Source organism: Chenopodium album, chromosome 9 (assembly GCF_948465745.1).
Source record: "Chenopodium album chromosome 9, dcCheAlbu1.1, whole genome shotgun sequence".
Taxonomy (NCBI): domain Eukaryota; kingdom Viridiplantae; phylum Streptophyta; class Magnoliopsida; order Caryophyllales; family Amaranthaceae; genus Chenopodium; species Chenopodium album.
The window spans coordinates 60,822,216-60,837,868 of NC_137842.1; positions in this window are offsets into that span (position 1 = coordinate 60,822,216).

Genomic DNA, 15,653 nt, shown 5'->3' on the forward strand with positions numbered 1-15,653 from the left:
TCAAAATTCAAAATCCGGCAACAGGTAGTAAATTACAACATTTTTCAAAAAATAGGTAGTCATTTACAACATTTTTTTAATAGGTAGTTTCTCGCAAATTCTTGAGTATAATAGGTAGTTTTTGACAAAATTTCCTATTAATTAATATGGTGGTATAATAATAATAATAATAATAATAATAATAATAATAATAATAATAATAATAATAATAATAATAATAATAATAATAATAATAATTCAATTAATAATCCAATAATAAGGGGAAAATCATTTTGTTACTGAATTACGTAAATTACCCTTTGTAGTTTAGGGTCGGACGCCTATTTAAGTTTTTGCTCCGAGCTCCAAAAATGTCTGAGAGGGGACTGTTAATATATAAGAAACATCATAAGTATATCGATAATAAAACTCTATACAACATTTTTGTCTAAAAAAATCTATCCAAATAGCATCATATCATTTATATGCGTCATAATAATATCTATTTTTTTTGCCTACGTGGCTCGACACTTGGCAAAAAAGTTAAAGGTCAAATGTCGCTGTCTCGTGGCCTGATTGCGAGACCGGCTTTATTTATTACTCCTTCCGTCCCTTAATACAAAGCCTCATTTTCTTTTTGGGCCGGGTAAACCAAAATACAATGCCTCTTTCTATTTAAAGGTTGTATTTTTTTTTTTTTACATTATTACCTTTTTTTGATGAGTTGTCATCTTTTTTCCTTAACTTTTTTGTTGTTTAACATCAATTTCCAACACTTTTTCTCTCTATCTCTTCAATTATTACTAACTACTTTTTCTTTCTCTCTATCTCTCTCTAACCTCACATGCATATATGTACTTTTAATAAAAAGTTTTAAAGAATTTACAACTTTCTTAATTCTCGCGCAAAAACCAAAAGAGACTTTGTATTAAGGGACGGAGGGAGTAGTGATATAGTATGCTATTAGATTTTTGCAAGAAACCACCTCATAATTTTTTTTTGCAATGACATACCTTAATAAATTTTTTTTGCAATGACACATTTGTTCGGAAAAGAGGGTTTGCTCCTGTTTCGTGGCGTTGAATCGACCGCGTGCGAGACATATGTGACCTTTTAAAAACAACTCTCCAACTACGTTAACCACCATAACGTCACCGAAACCGCCTTACCTACCCCATTACCACCAAATCCTGACATTCACCTCTTACCCATCCCACCATAACCACCAAAAACGCACACCGACACTATTCCAATTATAAGCTACGTGAACAACAATATTTTTTAAGGAAAATAAGGGTCTTGCAGCTGCTATATTTGGTTACCCCGTCGCGTCGTTCGCTTTCATGCGTGTGAAAGTAAGGTCTCCTTTTCTTTATCCGAAGTATTTCCCCGGAACGAGCCCTGTCCTAAATCAGTAAGGCTCGCGAGGGCCCTTTTGGGACTTGGGTATTTAGAGCTAAGTTTTACGGCTTCAGTCAGATAACAGAGAGCTAATTTTTCAATTCCTCTGGTTACAGCTAGTTGGACCTTTTACTCACCCTGGAGCAACGTGTTTACCCGCTTGTATTTTTCCGAAGCGCATATTATTAAAAATAAACATGCATTATTTATATTTTAACTAAATCTACATATATTTTTAACTAAGTGTGCATATTTGTTATTCACAATATCTGTTTTTGTGACTTGCAAATTTTTTGCGCTTGGAAGTTGGAACTTGCACATTTGCACCTTCTTTTAGCTGATCTAAAGGCAATTTTGGAGACATTAATGAATTTTACATCCCGACATATTTATCGTGAAGAAAACGAACAACAATTATATACTTTGAATATTGCTTTGCTTGGCTACTCTACACCAAGGCCCTGTTCTTTAGAGCTGCTCTGCTCTGCTCTGCTCTGCTCTGCCTTGCTCTGCTCTGCTGAAATCTGCTCTGCTTTGCTCTGCTCTGCTCTGCTCTGCTTTGCTCTGCTGAAATCTGCTCTGCTCTGCTCTGGGTTAATATCAATTAATAATATCAATAAACCAATAATTAATAATACTTAATAATTAAAGTACATAATAATTAAAGTACATTTTTTAAAATTATAACAATAAAAAATTCACAATACAGATTTTTTATTATTTATTAATAATAATGTCTAACAATTTCTAAATACATATTGATCTTTATAATAACACATAATACATGTTTTTTTTTGGAACAATAATACTACATTATTATAATAATAGTGAAAAATAATGATATAAAAAGGAAGATATTTTACTAATTTGTTACCTTTTTTTTATTTAAAGAAAATAAAAAAGTAAATTATAACAATTAAAAATTCACAGTTTGGGTGATCCAAAATTTAATTTCCCTCATCCACCTCCGGGTAAACTCTGATTCTTCAATTACGTATTAAATATATATTTTCATTTATTATGTGTAAAGTACTCTTAAATATATATATTTCAGGAAAATATTATTTGGCGGACTCGACATATCCAAATACTCTTGGATATATGACGCCATACTTCGGGGGAGTAAGAATACATATGCCTGATTTTAGAATACTGTCACCTAGAGGATTAAAAGAACATTTTAATAAGCTTCATTCATCGCTAAGAATGAAGGTGGAATGTTCATTTGGACAGTTAAAAAAAATGTGGAGGATACTACATAACATGCCACAAGTGTCACAAAAGAGTCAAATGTCAATCATTATAGCCACTTGCACACTACATAATTTTATTCGGATGCATAAGCTTGGCATACCAATCATTCAACATGACGCAAGTATAGGAGTAGCAGATTCAACTATGTATGCACAATGGCGCAAAGTTAGTATGGCCAAAGTGCGACATCGTATAGCACGCCGAATTTGGAGGGCTAATCGCTTGGAAAGCGACAATGAAGGTGATGACAATGAATATCAAGATGGCAGTGAAGATGATGAAAATGAAGATCAAGATGACAATGAAGATGATGAAAATGAAGATCATATGGAAGTAGATGGTTAATTCACCACAATGTTTTAATAATTTGAATATGTAATAATTTGAATATTTTAAACCATTATCGTCTTTTATCTATTTAGTATAAACATATGTTAACGTGGTACACATCTATTTATGTTTTCATTCACCCATCAATTATAATAGTGGTAGTAGTAAAAATAATAATAATAGTGGTAGTAGTAGTAGTAGTAGTAGTAGTAATAGTAGTAGTAATAGTGGTAGTAGTAGTAGTAGTCGTAATAATAATAATAATAATAATAATAATAATAATAATAATAATAATAATAATAATAATAATAATAATAATAATAATAATAATAATAATAATAATAATAATAATAATAATAATAATAATAATAATAATAATTAAAAAATAATTCTAATACTACTAATAATAATGGTAGTACATTGCGATAATGATAGTAATAGTAGTTAAATTAAATAGTAACAACATTATTATTAATAATAATAATAATAATAATAATAATAATAATAATAATAATAATAATAATAAAATTAAAATTAAAAAATAATAATAATAAAATAAAATTAAAAAAAATTAATAATAATAATAATAATAATAACAATAATAATAATAATAATAAAATTAATAATAATAGTTGTATTAATATTAATAAAAATAATGCTAAAATCTGCTCTGCTCTGCTGAAATCTGCTCTGCTCTGCTGAAATTTGCTCTGCTCTGCTCTGCTCTGCTCTGCTCTGCTTGCCCCTGCTCTGCCCTGCTCTGCTCTGCTCTCCCCAGAAGCTCAAAAGAACAGGACCCAACTCATGAAAAAACTAATCTGACCCCTCCGTGAAAAGTAATTTTTTTTTTCCACCTTTAGAAAGATTAGGGTATGATATTCCGATAAGATAGACGTTCCAAATTTTGCGGTGTATATTTCATGTAAATTTTTTTTTGGGTATTTATAATGATATAAGTACAAAAAACCAAGTGATGCAGAAAATTGAAAATTATTTCATATATTTGAATTCATAAATGATGAAAAATACAATCCCAACCAGGCCACATATATATTAAACATATGAACCAAAAGAAAGGAAACAAGACAAATCAAAGGAAAAGAGAATCTCAAACAACAACCAATTAAGGAAATTAAAAAAGAATGTGTAACGGAAGCAATCAAAATGGGATGTACTTGTACAAATGTTTTTTTTTCCTTAATTTATATTGGACGACTTATTTCAAATTTGGTTGGTTATTTATAAATTATATTATTATAACTTGGAAAAAAAAAATTACCCTCTAAAAGTTAGTAACTAAACAACTCTTTGTTGACTGGTCGATGACTTGTCATGACTTAAATGATGTGTAAATTAGGTTTTTTATTTTTTTAAAAATGTAACATTCAAAGGCTAAGATTAAGCAACAAACTATATCGATGGATCAGATTTAATCTCTTATTGTAGTTGTCCGTAGTCGTCGTAGAAGCTTCGTATTCACAATGGTTTTTTTTGTGACTTGCAAATTGTTTGGGCTTGGAACTTGCACATTTGCACCTGCTTTTAGCTGATCTAAAGGAAATATAATTTTGGAGACTTTAATGACTTTTGCATCCCGACATATTTATCGTGAAGAAAACGAGCAACAATTATATACTTTGATTATTGCTTTGCTTGGCTACCCTACACCGTACCAACTCATGAAAATAATAATCTGACCCCTTTGTGAAAAGGAGGTTTTTTTTTTTAACTATTAGAAAGATTAGGGTGTGATATTCCGATAAGATAGACGTTTCAAATTTTGCAGTGTATATTACATGTAAATTTTTTTTTTTTTTGGGTAATTATAATGATATAAGTACAAAAAACCAAGTGATGCAGAAAATTGAAAATGATTTCATATATTTGAATTCATTAATGATGAAAAATACAATCCCAACCAGGCCATACATACTAAACATATGAACCAAAAGAAAGGAAACAAGACAAATCAAAGGAAAAGAGAATCTCAAACAACAACCAATTAAGGAAATTAAAAAAGAATGTGTAATGGAAACTACACATAGCACACGATAATAATGAGCTCTACACCCGGCCTCAGCTTGTTGAGTGCATTGTAGAGTTAGTTAACATATATATGATCATATATATAGTGTATGATCATATATATATACGATGGCATTTACAGGCATTGGTAAACTTCGGGTGAAATTGAAACTTGAACGCAATCTAGGCCAGTGCCACTGCAGCATTCAAAAACACCAGGGGTACATTCATGTCCACTGTGGGCTTCACAAGTGCCCTCTTTGCATTTTTTACCAGATGCAAGTTGGACACAATTTAAGCCAGTACAACAATCAAAAAAGTTGGGATAACACTCATGGTCGTGGTGATCCTCACATGTGGTATCATCTTTACATTTGTACACATTGGTTGCAACTTGAACGCAATGCAAGTTTGGATTGGTTGAGCAACATAATTCGTTAGGATTGGTACATGGATCATCATATGCTGCTGGACACGCGCCTTCTCCCGTATGAATTTGCAGCATCATCACTATATATATAACATAAAAATAATTAGTAGTCATCATACAAATTAAATTACTACATATTGAATGAATGAAGTGAAGAATGAAATACCTAATGCGAAAGTGGCAAGGGTAGCTAGCATCATTCTTTTCGAGAATGCCTTGTTCTCCATTTTTGGTTTGATTATATTATCAAAACTGTTTTTTTTTAATGTATGTACTCCAATACTATACAAAGAGAGAATTCTTGTTTTGTGAGTTTCCTAGTTATGTTTCTTGCTATTTATAGGAACTTTCTACTATTATTTTTTTCTTTTTATTTTTTTTTCTAATACGTACTCAACGAAAGGTTCATACTATATTATGTCGCCACTATGTGCTATACATAATTCTTTATATTATTCCATTCACTTATTTCTATAGAGTATATGTATTATACATTTATATTATGGATATACTCTTGATCTAGTCTGTATATACTATTATATCAATACATAAATGTGTTTGGTTTCATTTTGTTGACATAAAATGTTGCTACAATGATGATAAATAATACCATAAATAAATAAATTGGTAGTTGCTTTGACTTTTTTTTAATTCATTATTTAGTCCAAGTTGCAATAAGTAAGAAGGATATTGAGCACTTAGGCCCCGTTCACTTCACTTTATTTTTGCTGAATTGAAATTCTTTTTATTGAACTAAAATTATTTTTATTAAGCTGAAACTATTTTGGCGCAATGTAAATTATTTAACTGAATGAAAATAATTTACTAAACTGAAATTAATTGCTTTTGCTAAACTGATTTTTTAACCGATTTGCGATTATTTTTCTTCTTTAAAGTTACTAAATTTTCTTAAACTTAACTTATTTTTACTGAATTGAAATATTTCTACTTTATTGAACTTATTTTTACTAAGTTGAAATTATATTTTCTAATTTGAAAATATCTTTATTATATATGTATAATTTTTAAAGTGAAGTATACAAGACCTGAATGGACATATACGGTCTTCTTTCTTTGTGTGTACCCCATATAAGGATTTTGGTGTTATTTTTCTAAACAAGATTTCATTTGATGCAAAACTAATTGTTGGCACGGACGATATGGGTAATGATTGCGAAGATATTAATTAAAAAAAAATATATAAAACCAGATTTTATAAGAAACTAGCTAATGAAAAAATGTTGTAATGAACTACCTTTTTTTTTAAAGGAATAAACTACCGAATAAAGGTAAAATGCTACATATAAACTACCTAACAAATGGTAAAATGTTATAAAACCCACCGTTAACGGCGTCAAAACATTCTTGAAACCATCGCTTTCTGAAATTGCACCCATCATATCACACCTAAACCACCTTTCAACCCCAAAGCCACCACCTCTAACTCCAAAAACCACCATCCCAAAACACTAATCTATCCTCTGCAACTCGGAATATCCCCCAAGCACCTGGAAAATTACCTTACCACCTTGTAAACCAACCCTTACAGTTGTTTCGGGGGTATTTTAAGGTGGATCAAAGTCGTAATATTAAGTCAATGGTAGAAATTCGGTCAATGATAGTATCTTATTAAATTTTACCTTTTAATAGGTAATTTTTTACAACATTTTTTTATTAGCTAGATTCTGACAAAATTTTAGTTTTATTAGATAGTTTCACACAAAAAGTTCTAATACCTATTTAAGTATTGAACCAACAAAAAAATTGAACAACTTAATCAATTTCTGGTGTAGTACATAACTTTGCATAATAGCATGCATTAGTAATATCGTATAAGCCAAAATAAAGAGGAATAAAATTTCTAACCACTTTGATGAGAAACTTAACAAATCGGAATACATGTTTTGTAGAAAAAGCTAGCCTAGGAAATTAAAAGGGGGATTGGTTGTAGTACATCCGTTTATTTTCTATATGCACACTTTCCTTTTCACGAAATCAAGATTGCAATCAATTATTGCTAAATTATTTATGAGAGAATAGCTTAAATGGAAAATATATCACAATAATAATTTTCCTATATTCCTAACACCCTCCCGCAATCGTAACGGCAGTAACACGAACGTTACGATTGGAAATTCGCACTTTGTTGAAGTTGATCGAGTTGCACTACTCTGTTGATGTCGCCTTCAATTTTTTTTTCTTCAATGATGAGAACGTTCATCTTTTCGAACTCATCTGTCATCAATCAAACAGGAACGTCATTCTTTTCGAACCTGCAAATATAACAATTTTTGGTTTTTCCAGAGCAAAACCAAGCTCCAATCAAATATTGGTTTTTCAGAGTAAACCACACTCAAATCTTTTATTGGTTTTTCAGAGTAAACCACACTCAAATCTTGGTTTTTCAGAGTAAACCACACTCAAATCTTTTATTGGTCTTTCAGAGTAAACCACACTCAATTCTCTTATTGGTCTTTTAGAGTAAAACCAAACTTATATCCAAAAGAGCAAAATCATGCCCGAATCAACTCACAAAAAAAGAAAAAAAATTGCACAGCGGAATTTTTCGGTAAAATTTATGAATCCCGCCGGTGAGTATTATTTTCTAACCCACCGGCAGGGGGAAAATTTTTGTGAACGGCCCCAAGATTTAACCTGCTCTTGATACCATGCTAAATTATTTATGAGAAAATAGCTTAAATTGTATTGATGATCTTGGCTATTATTTATAGCCTACAAAAGATAACCTACACAATATAAACTCTATCATATAAAATTTCATAAATCTATTTTAGAATATCACTAAGATATATTATTATCCTAAATATAATATCATAAGATCTATATGGAAAATATATCACAATAATATATTTTCCTATATTCCTAACAATTATATTTAGGAGAAAGACAATTGTTTATTGTGAAAGTAAATTTTGAAATAGTATTAGATAATAAGAGTACAAGTTGTGAGTGCCATTTTCTTAAAATGGTATATGTTAGATGAGTAAATAACAAAACATATCTAAAAAGGAAAATGAGTAAATTTTTAAAAAGAAAAAAAAGTAGGGAGTATATATGAGTGTAGACACCCATTTGTGTCTCCCCAAAACCAAACCCAGTGATGAGTACCTTTCACGTCGAATCATAATCGAATGAAACGAAAGTGTGGAAAGGTCTAGTGTTGCGGAAAGTTTCTTTTCTTTTCTTTTCTCTTCTCTCTGTTTTTGAAAACTTTATTTTAGGGAAAACAGCCGAGCCAGTTTGGTTGGTCCATGATATGGGTCCAATAGTGGTGTAGTTGGATGGGGCTTGCAAAGACCTTTCCAACGATATATTATAAGCCCAATTCCAATGAATATTGAGGAAGTTATGGCCAATTTACTAGACTGGGCCCGGTTTGAGTTTTAAGTACGGCCCAATGATCTAGGGGAGGGCCTAATATGATTTATCATTCCTAATGTAATTAGGAATGGTTTTGGTCTTCTAGAACATTCTAGAAGGTTTTATCATTCTTAATTCAATTAGGATTCTTTAGAGTTTTAATTAGATCAAATAGCATTTTCGACTGAAATTATATTATTTTATCTTCCAGTACGGTAAAATTATCAGATTTTCGAAAACGTGTTAAAAGCCGGTTTGGCGTCCAACCCCAGGCCTTGGCGCTTGGAACCAGGATTGGCTCCAGACGCCAGCCATTGGCGTCTGGCGCTAGCCACTGGTCCTGGCGCCAATGAGCCAGGGCTGGCGCCAATTTGGTTCTGTGATCTTCAGACTCTGTTTTGATAAATTATCTTTTTTGGCCGATTTTCTTTATAAATATCGTATCAAAAATTCCGTTTTGATTGACGGACGAATCAATCTACAATCAACAATCATCAACATTCACTAATTCTCCTTATTCTTTATCATCATTCATCTCATTCACCTAATTCTCTTTATTCGTCATCTTTCTTTCGTCAATTCTCAATAGCATTAATCTTTTAGCATTCTTTCTTTCTTTCTTGCTTTTTCATACAAAATTCCGCATTCATTAGATCTAGAAACACCTAGCCATATTCGAAGTTGCCTTCGCCCTAGACGTGAAAGGTTTTAATTTCTGAGGGTTTGGTCCCAAATCTCTATTTAAATTATTTAATTTAATTGTTTTGTTTATTATTTTCCTTGAAGTTACTAACGTGTGTATTTTGTTATTAGAAAGAGGTACGAGGCATCCAAGTAAGTGCTTTAATTGATTTATTGATATTATGATGTAGAAATCATGTTTATATTGTTGTTATGATTCCTAGTATCATGTCTAAGGTATTTTTAATATTAAATATGATTGTTACGATGCTTCCTATTCTCTTCCTAATATTAATTCATGTTAGTATCATGTTAGGGTTAAAGATTTGATTTTTAATGCTTAGTGACATGCTAGGGTTTGTTATTAATCTTGTTAGTATCATGCCTAGGATCTTGCTATGCTTTAACATGATTATGATTATTATATTTATGATTATGATTGATGATGATTATTTATTATGTTGCTTGATATGCATATTGTTGTATATTGTTATTGCTTGATCACCTTTTATTGCAGGTTAAAGGGAATTGGTACTTGCAATCACGCTTAATAAGATAATTAATAATCTTGTTAGGTTAATTGTGATTATAATTCAAGTGATCGCCAATAATAGTTTATTTGTGCATTAAATTCAACCAACATAGATTAAACAGGTTTAGGGTTAATCCTATTGATTGTATGTTAATCAGAAAGCGTACATGAATACGAGCAGAATAAAGTAGAGGCCTATTATTAGGGCAGGTTCAATCTCTTTTAGGTTGGATTTGTACCTTCATCCCCGGACCCTTATTTGGTTCATGACCTTATGGAGTTGACGATCTCTTGGATCGTTAAGGGGTGTAACCTTCACCTCGTGAACGGTTTACAAGTTCCTTAAAAACTTGTTGGCGACTCTTTTGCTCTATCTTCTTCCCTTTTGGACGCCACCGTACTTTAGTGTATGATCACAGTGGGGTTCAAGCTAGTGGGATTTTAAAGGCTTGAAACTATTCCCTACAGTTTTTGGCGACTCCACTTGGGAGGATTTCTATTTTAATTCCTGAATTTGTTTCGGCAATGATTTAGAATGAGTGGATGAGACTCGAAAAGTTCTAAGTATTTCATGTGCGTAATTTTGATTAACATTGTGGCATATGCATAAAAAGGTTCTCATTGGAAAGACCATCCGTAATGAGTCAAAAACATAAGGATTTTACACGTAGGAAATTTGAGAAATGTCTTTCACAACTAGGACTGAAATAACACCGCGCGAAACTAGATGATTTTATTGAGCACAGAAAGCTGCTGAGGCATGTGGGAAGTAGCGTCAGGGGCCAGAGCTTGGCGCCATACTTTTAGCCGTAGCGCCAGACGCCAGTATTGGCGCCAGGCACTACAGTTAAAAGTTGGCGCCAGTCTCTGTTTGCTGGCGCCAATTTCCCCCAATACCGAGCCAGAAATATGCGTTCTAATTTCGACCGATTTTTCGTATTGTTTGCTCAATCCTACTTCCTGATTGAATTTTTTTCTCATTTTTCTGAAACCCATATGTGTTCTACATATGGACATAACCCTCTGGGAATTCATGCTCTATCTACCCGATTGAACGCTCCTGGCAACAAAGGGTACATTTGAGATGTTGAATTCACCAAACCATGGAAGTGAGTTTTTTCTAAAAACTCGCGGTGTTCTATCCACACGCGTTAACCCTTCACGGTTAGGATTCTATGCGGTGCATCTGAACAATTAACCATGGACCCTATTTGACTAAACCATATCCCGAACTTTAGAGAACTAGAGCCATGGTTAGGTTGCGAACTCATTGCATCATATTGTGCCTACTTGACTAATTGTGCATTATTTGTTGTGCATATATTTTCCATGCTCCTCCTAACCGTTTGTTGATTTGTGTTGAGATTATAATTAGTGACTTAAAGAACTTTGCCTAATTAATTAATTAATTAATTAATTCGAGTCCATAACGTTTTTTCTTCTTTTAATCGGAATTGACCTAGTACGACTTAAGGCATACCCAAGTTGACTAATAATATCGAAAACAGTCCCAGACCGAGGCTCCAATGTTGGTGCCAAAATTTGGGCTGTAGCGCCACTGTATGGTGTGTAGCGCCAGACATTTACTAAAAAGTCTGGCGCCAACCACCATATTGTGACGCCAGTCCTGTCGCTTGGCCGACAGTTCGGATTATTTGTCGAGTCATCACCTAATGTCTAATTATTCAGTTTCCTATTTAATTCGGTTAATTCTGCTTAATTGAATCAATATTCGAGTTTAGGCACTAAGTCCCATGGTCTTACACAAGAGTCCAAACATGTCACTTACACTCAATACACACACTATTACACATGTCTTGACCATGATTAAGGGAGTCTTGTGTGCGCGCGTTATTTTTCGTCATTTTTTTAGGGGGGTAAGTCGGATATTAATCCTCCAATAAATAATAGTACTTAAGTTCCCTAAACACATGTACATTATTCCTCCCTAAAAATATGCATACTTTTTTCTTTTATTTAAACAAAAGCCATAGAGTCAAACTGATTCGAGTCAAGTAATTAAAACGCAAACTGGCTTAATCTACAGCGCGTGGTCAAGAAAGGAAGGACGATTAATCAAAGATAACCTCTTCGTACAAGTCCAACTTTTCGACAAACCTATAGCCCGCAAGAGGAAAGCAAGAGTTATAATGGCAACTCAGGAAGAAGTTAACGATCTCAAGAACCAATTGGCCACTGTAACTGAGACACTAAAGCTTCTCGCACTTAAGATCGAGGATCCCGCGAAGCAACAACAAATGGACCTCATGCAAGAAAGCCTAAGCAAGTTGTCCAGCGACTACAAGTTTCAAGAACTCACATCCCAAGGGGTCTCACTGGATAAGGATCTTCTTCCGCAGAAGTTCAGTGCCAACGACATCCCAAAGTTTAGGGCAATCGACAACCCCTACTTCCATCTAAGAGCATTTGAAACAATAATGAGTATCAAGGGTATCGATAAGAAAATTTTCCCTTCGCTGTTCTCGCTATCTCTCGAGACCGTTTGCCAACAATGGTTCTTTTCTCTTGAAAAAGAAAAGACCTCTACCTGGGAATCCATAGCAAACGCTTTCGTTGATAGGTACAAGTGCAACGTTCAAGTCGAAACTGACCATAGAGAACTTGAAATTCTCAAGCAGAAGGAGAATGAAGGCTTCACATCTTTCTTTAACAAATGGAGAGAAACCTCAGCTAAAATGATTGAGGTACCAAATGAAAAAGAGTCCGTGAGATTGTTTATTAAAAATCTCCAAGAAAAATATTCAAAACATCTTAAATATCAAAATAACCTTCATACCTTTAAGGCTGTTTATGATATTGGGATTAATATTGAAGATGACTTAGCTAAATCTAAAGCTGCCAACAATAACTCCAACAGTGGCTGGAAAGGAAAGAAGAACGACAATCCTTCTTCTTCCAAAACCGCCCACTCAAATAATGTTAGCACCTTTAATCTAGGAGAAGTCCTTGCCATGAACAACCAAGGACAAAAGAAACTGTTTAAGAGAAACTTCACTCCTATTGGCATGAGTTATGACACCGCATTTGATCGGCTAAATGAAAAAGGTCTTATAACTCCCATTGGACCATTTGGAGATCCACCAGTCGAGAAAAGGTCGCCTAATTGGAACCCTAATGCACATTGCAAGTATCATCAAGGTAGGGGCCATTCTACTGAAAGCTGTTGGAAACTTAAGGAAGCTATCCAAGACCTGATTGACAGTAATAAGCTGCCGTTGCCTCCTGCCAGTAAGAAACCGAGTATTGATAATGCACCTCTAGCTCACACATTGGTTATCTCCGATGAAGAAAGCGAAGTCGACCCCTCATCTCTCATTAAGCCTGTTAAAATGACCGAAGAAGAAGAAGAAGAGATCTTTTTCGATATCGAGGATAATCCTCCAGAACTAGCAAATGAGGTAGAGATACGAATACTCACACTATATCTGAGGGAGACATCACAACTGTTACATGAAACTCTCAAAATTCTGAATGAACTTTGCAAGGAATATGATCAAGAACCCAAGAGAGAATTCACACCAGTAAAAACGACTTATGAGGCAAAATACTTTCCCTTACAAGTCACCGAAAGACCCAAGAAGAGCAATAAAATTTATACTCCAATTGGGATCCCGTATGCACAAATGTTTAAAATGCTCTCCGAGAGTGGCAAGGTCAAACCTCTCGAACCGAGACCATTTGAATCATTAAAAAGAACAGATAGATATTACTGTCAATACCATCAGTCAGGAGGACACACCATAGAAAACTGCTTCAAATTCAAGGATTTGGTGCAGAAAATGATTGATAGAAAGGAATTAGTCCAAGTTCAACAAGAAGAGGATATAAATGTGAATGGAGTATGGGAAAGTGATGAAGAAGATGTCTATCTAAAAGACATATTAGAACCTTCACCTTCCATATCATACACCACAGACGACATTTGGGCTGAAGAAGATACATCAATAGACGTCCTCACAAGATCCGGGAGAATACAACCTCCTGTTTCAACGCAACCCATGCCTACCGTACAACAAGTTCCCATACCTATCATCTAGGACAATGACATTGTTAAACAATTCAAGAAGACAAAAGTTGAGATGAATGTATGGAAGCTTCTAGCAACATCTCGAGAACATAGGTTGGCTGTGATGAATGCTTTGGATAAAATTGGGATCGATTCTGACACCACTCCTGAGGGACTAGTTAACTTCCTCACGAGTGATCTCCCTAGTCCAATTAATCTAATCACCTTCTCTGATAAAGATTTACCCCCGGAAGGTGACAAGCACTACAAAGCGTTAAACCTCACAGTAGTCTGCAAGAGAATGAATGTTCCCATGACACTTGTAGACAATGGATCGGCTATTAACGTCTGTCCACTTAGGACTGCGAGGATGCTCGGCATAAAGAATGAGGATTTAACTCCGTCTACACAAGGAATAAGAGCTTACGATAATACTCGACGTCAAGCTCTTGGCAAAATAACCCTAAATGTGACGGCAGGAGTAATAGAACATGCTACTACTTTTCAAGTGGTAGACATCAAAGCCTCATTCAATCTGTTGTTAGGACGCCCTTGGCTCCATGATCTAAAGGCCGTCCCTTCATCTCTCCACCAACAAGTGAAAGCTATAGTTGGAGGAATTCCCATCACCATTGATGCTTCACCAATGAGGATCAAGTCAATAGAGAATCCAATCATCAACGTGGAGCACGACGAAGATGATGAAGACCTATGGGGCTTTAACGAAGAAGTCTCCTTAATCCAAGAGGATGAAAGGACATCTCTTTGCCACGACCCCCATTCCAACATGATTATCAACACTATGCTGAAAAAACAAGGACACTTCCCTGGGATGACCTTAGGAAAGAAAAAGGGGATAGCAAAATTAATAGAGTCACCTGGCCTCCCTAAACTAGATACTTTCGGACTTGGTTTCGAACCGACTCGGAAAGATCTCAAGCGAGCCCAGGACAAATTAAAAGCACGTAGGGACGCTCGCATTCAAAAGAAAGCAATTTCCATGGATCAGTACCCTCTTACGCTTAATGGTCAGTTTATAAAGGAAGGAGAGGACTATCCATGCTATGAATTTCCTGAACCATTTGTTGTAAATGGCATACGACAACCAGGATTCGAGATTTTCTTGGATTGCTATTTCACTGATGAAATCCCAATTCCCGTCCATAAGGAGAAAGCACCTCCATGCTTTGACTTTAACGTCATGGGATTACTGTTTGGGCGAGAAAAGAATGAGCCAATTTATGAGGAAGACAACTCCTCACTCATTCAAACGGTCCTACAAAGTGAAAACTTCGATCCCTCGAAGCTAATTACTCCAGCTGAAGGATTACTGCAAGGGTGGCGCAAGACTATTAGGGTGATTACTCCAAGTGGGAGGAAGATATCAATCACGACAGGACAAGGGCCAATGTTTGAAGAATCGTCAGGGTCAGAGTCAGAGTCTGAGTCAAAGTCTTTCCCTTTAGAATCTTCTAAGTCTTTAGTTATAACGCCTTCCCTTCCTGTTTCTTCTCCTAGGATAGTTAGTGATCCAGTCCCTGAGGACATATCACTCTTTGATGTAATGATCTCAGAGTATAATAATATCGCTCTTTCTCCTTACTTCTCGTGTT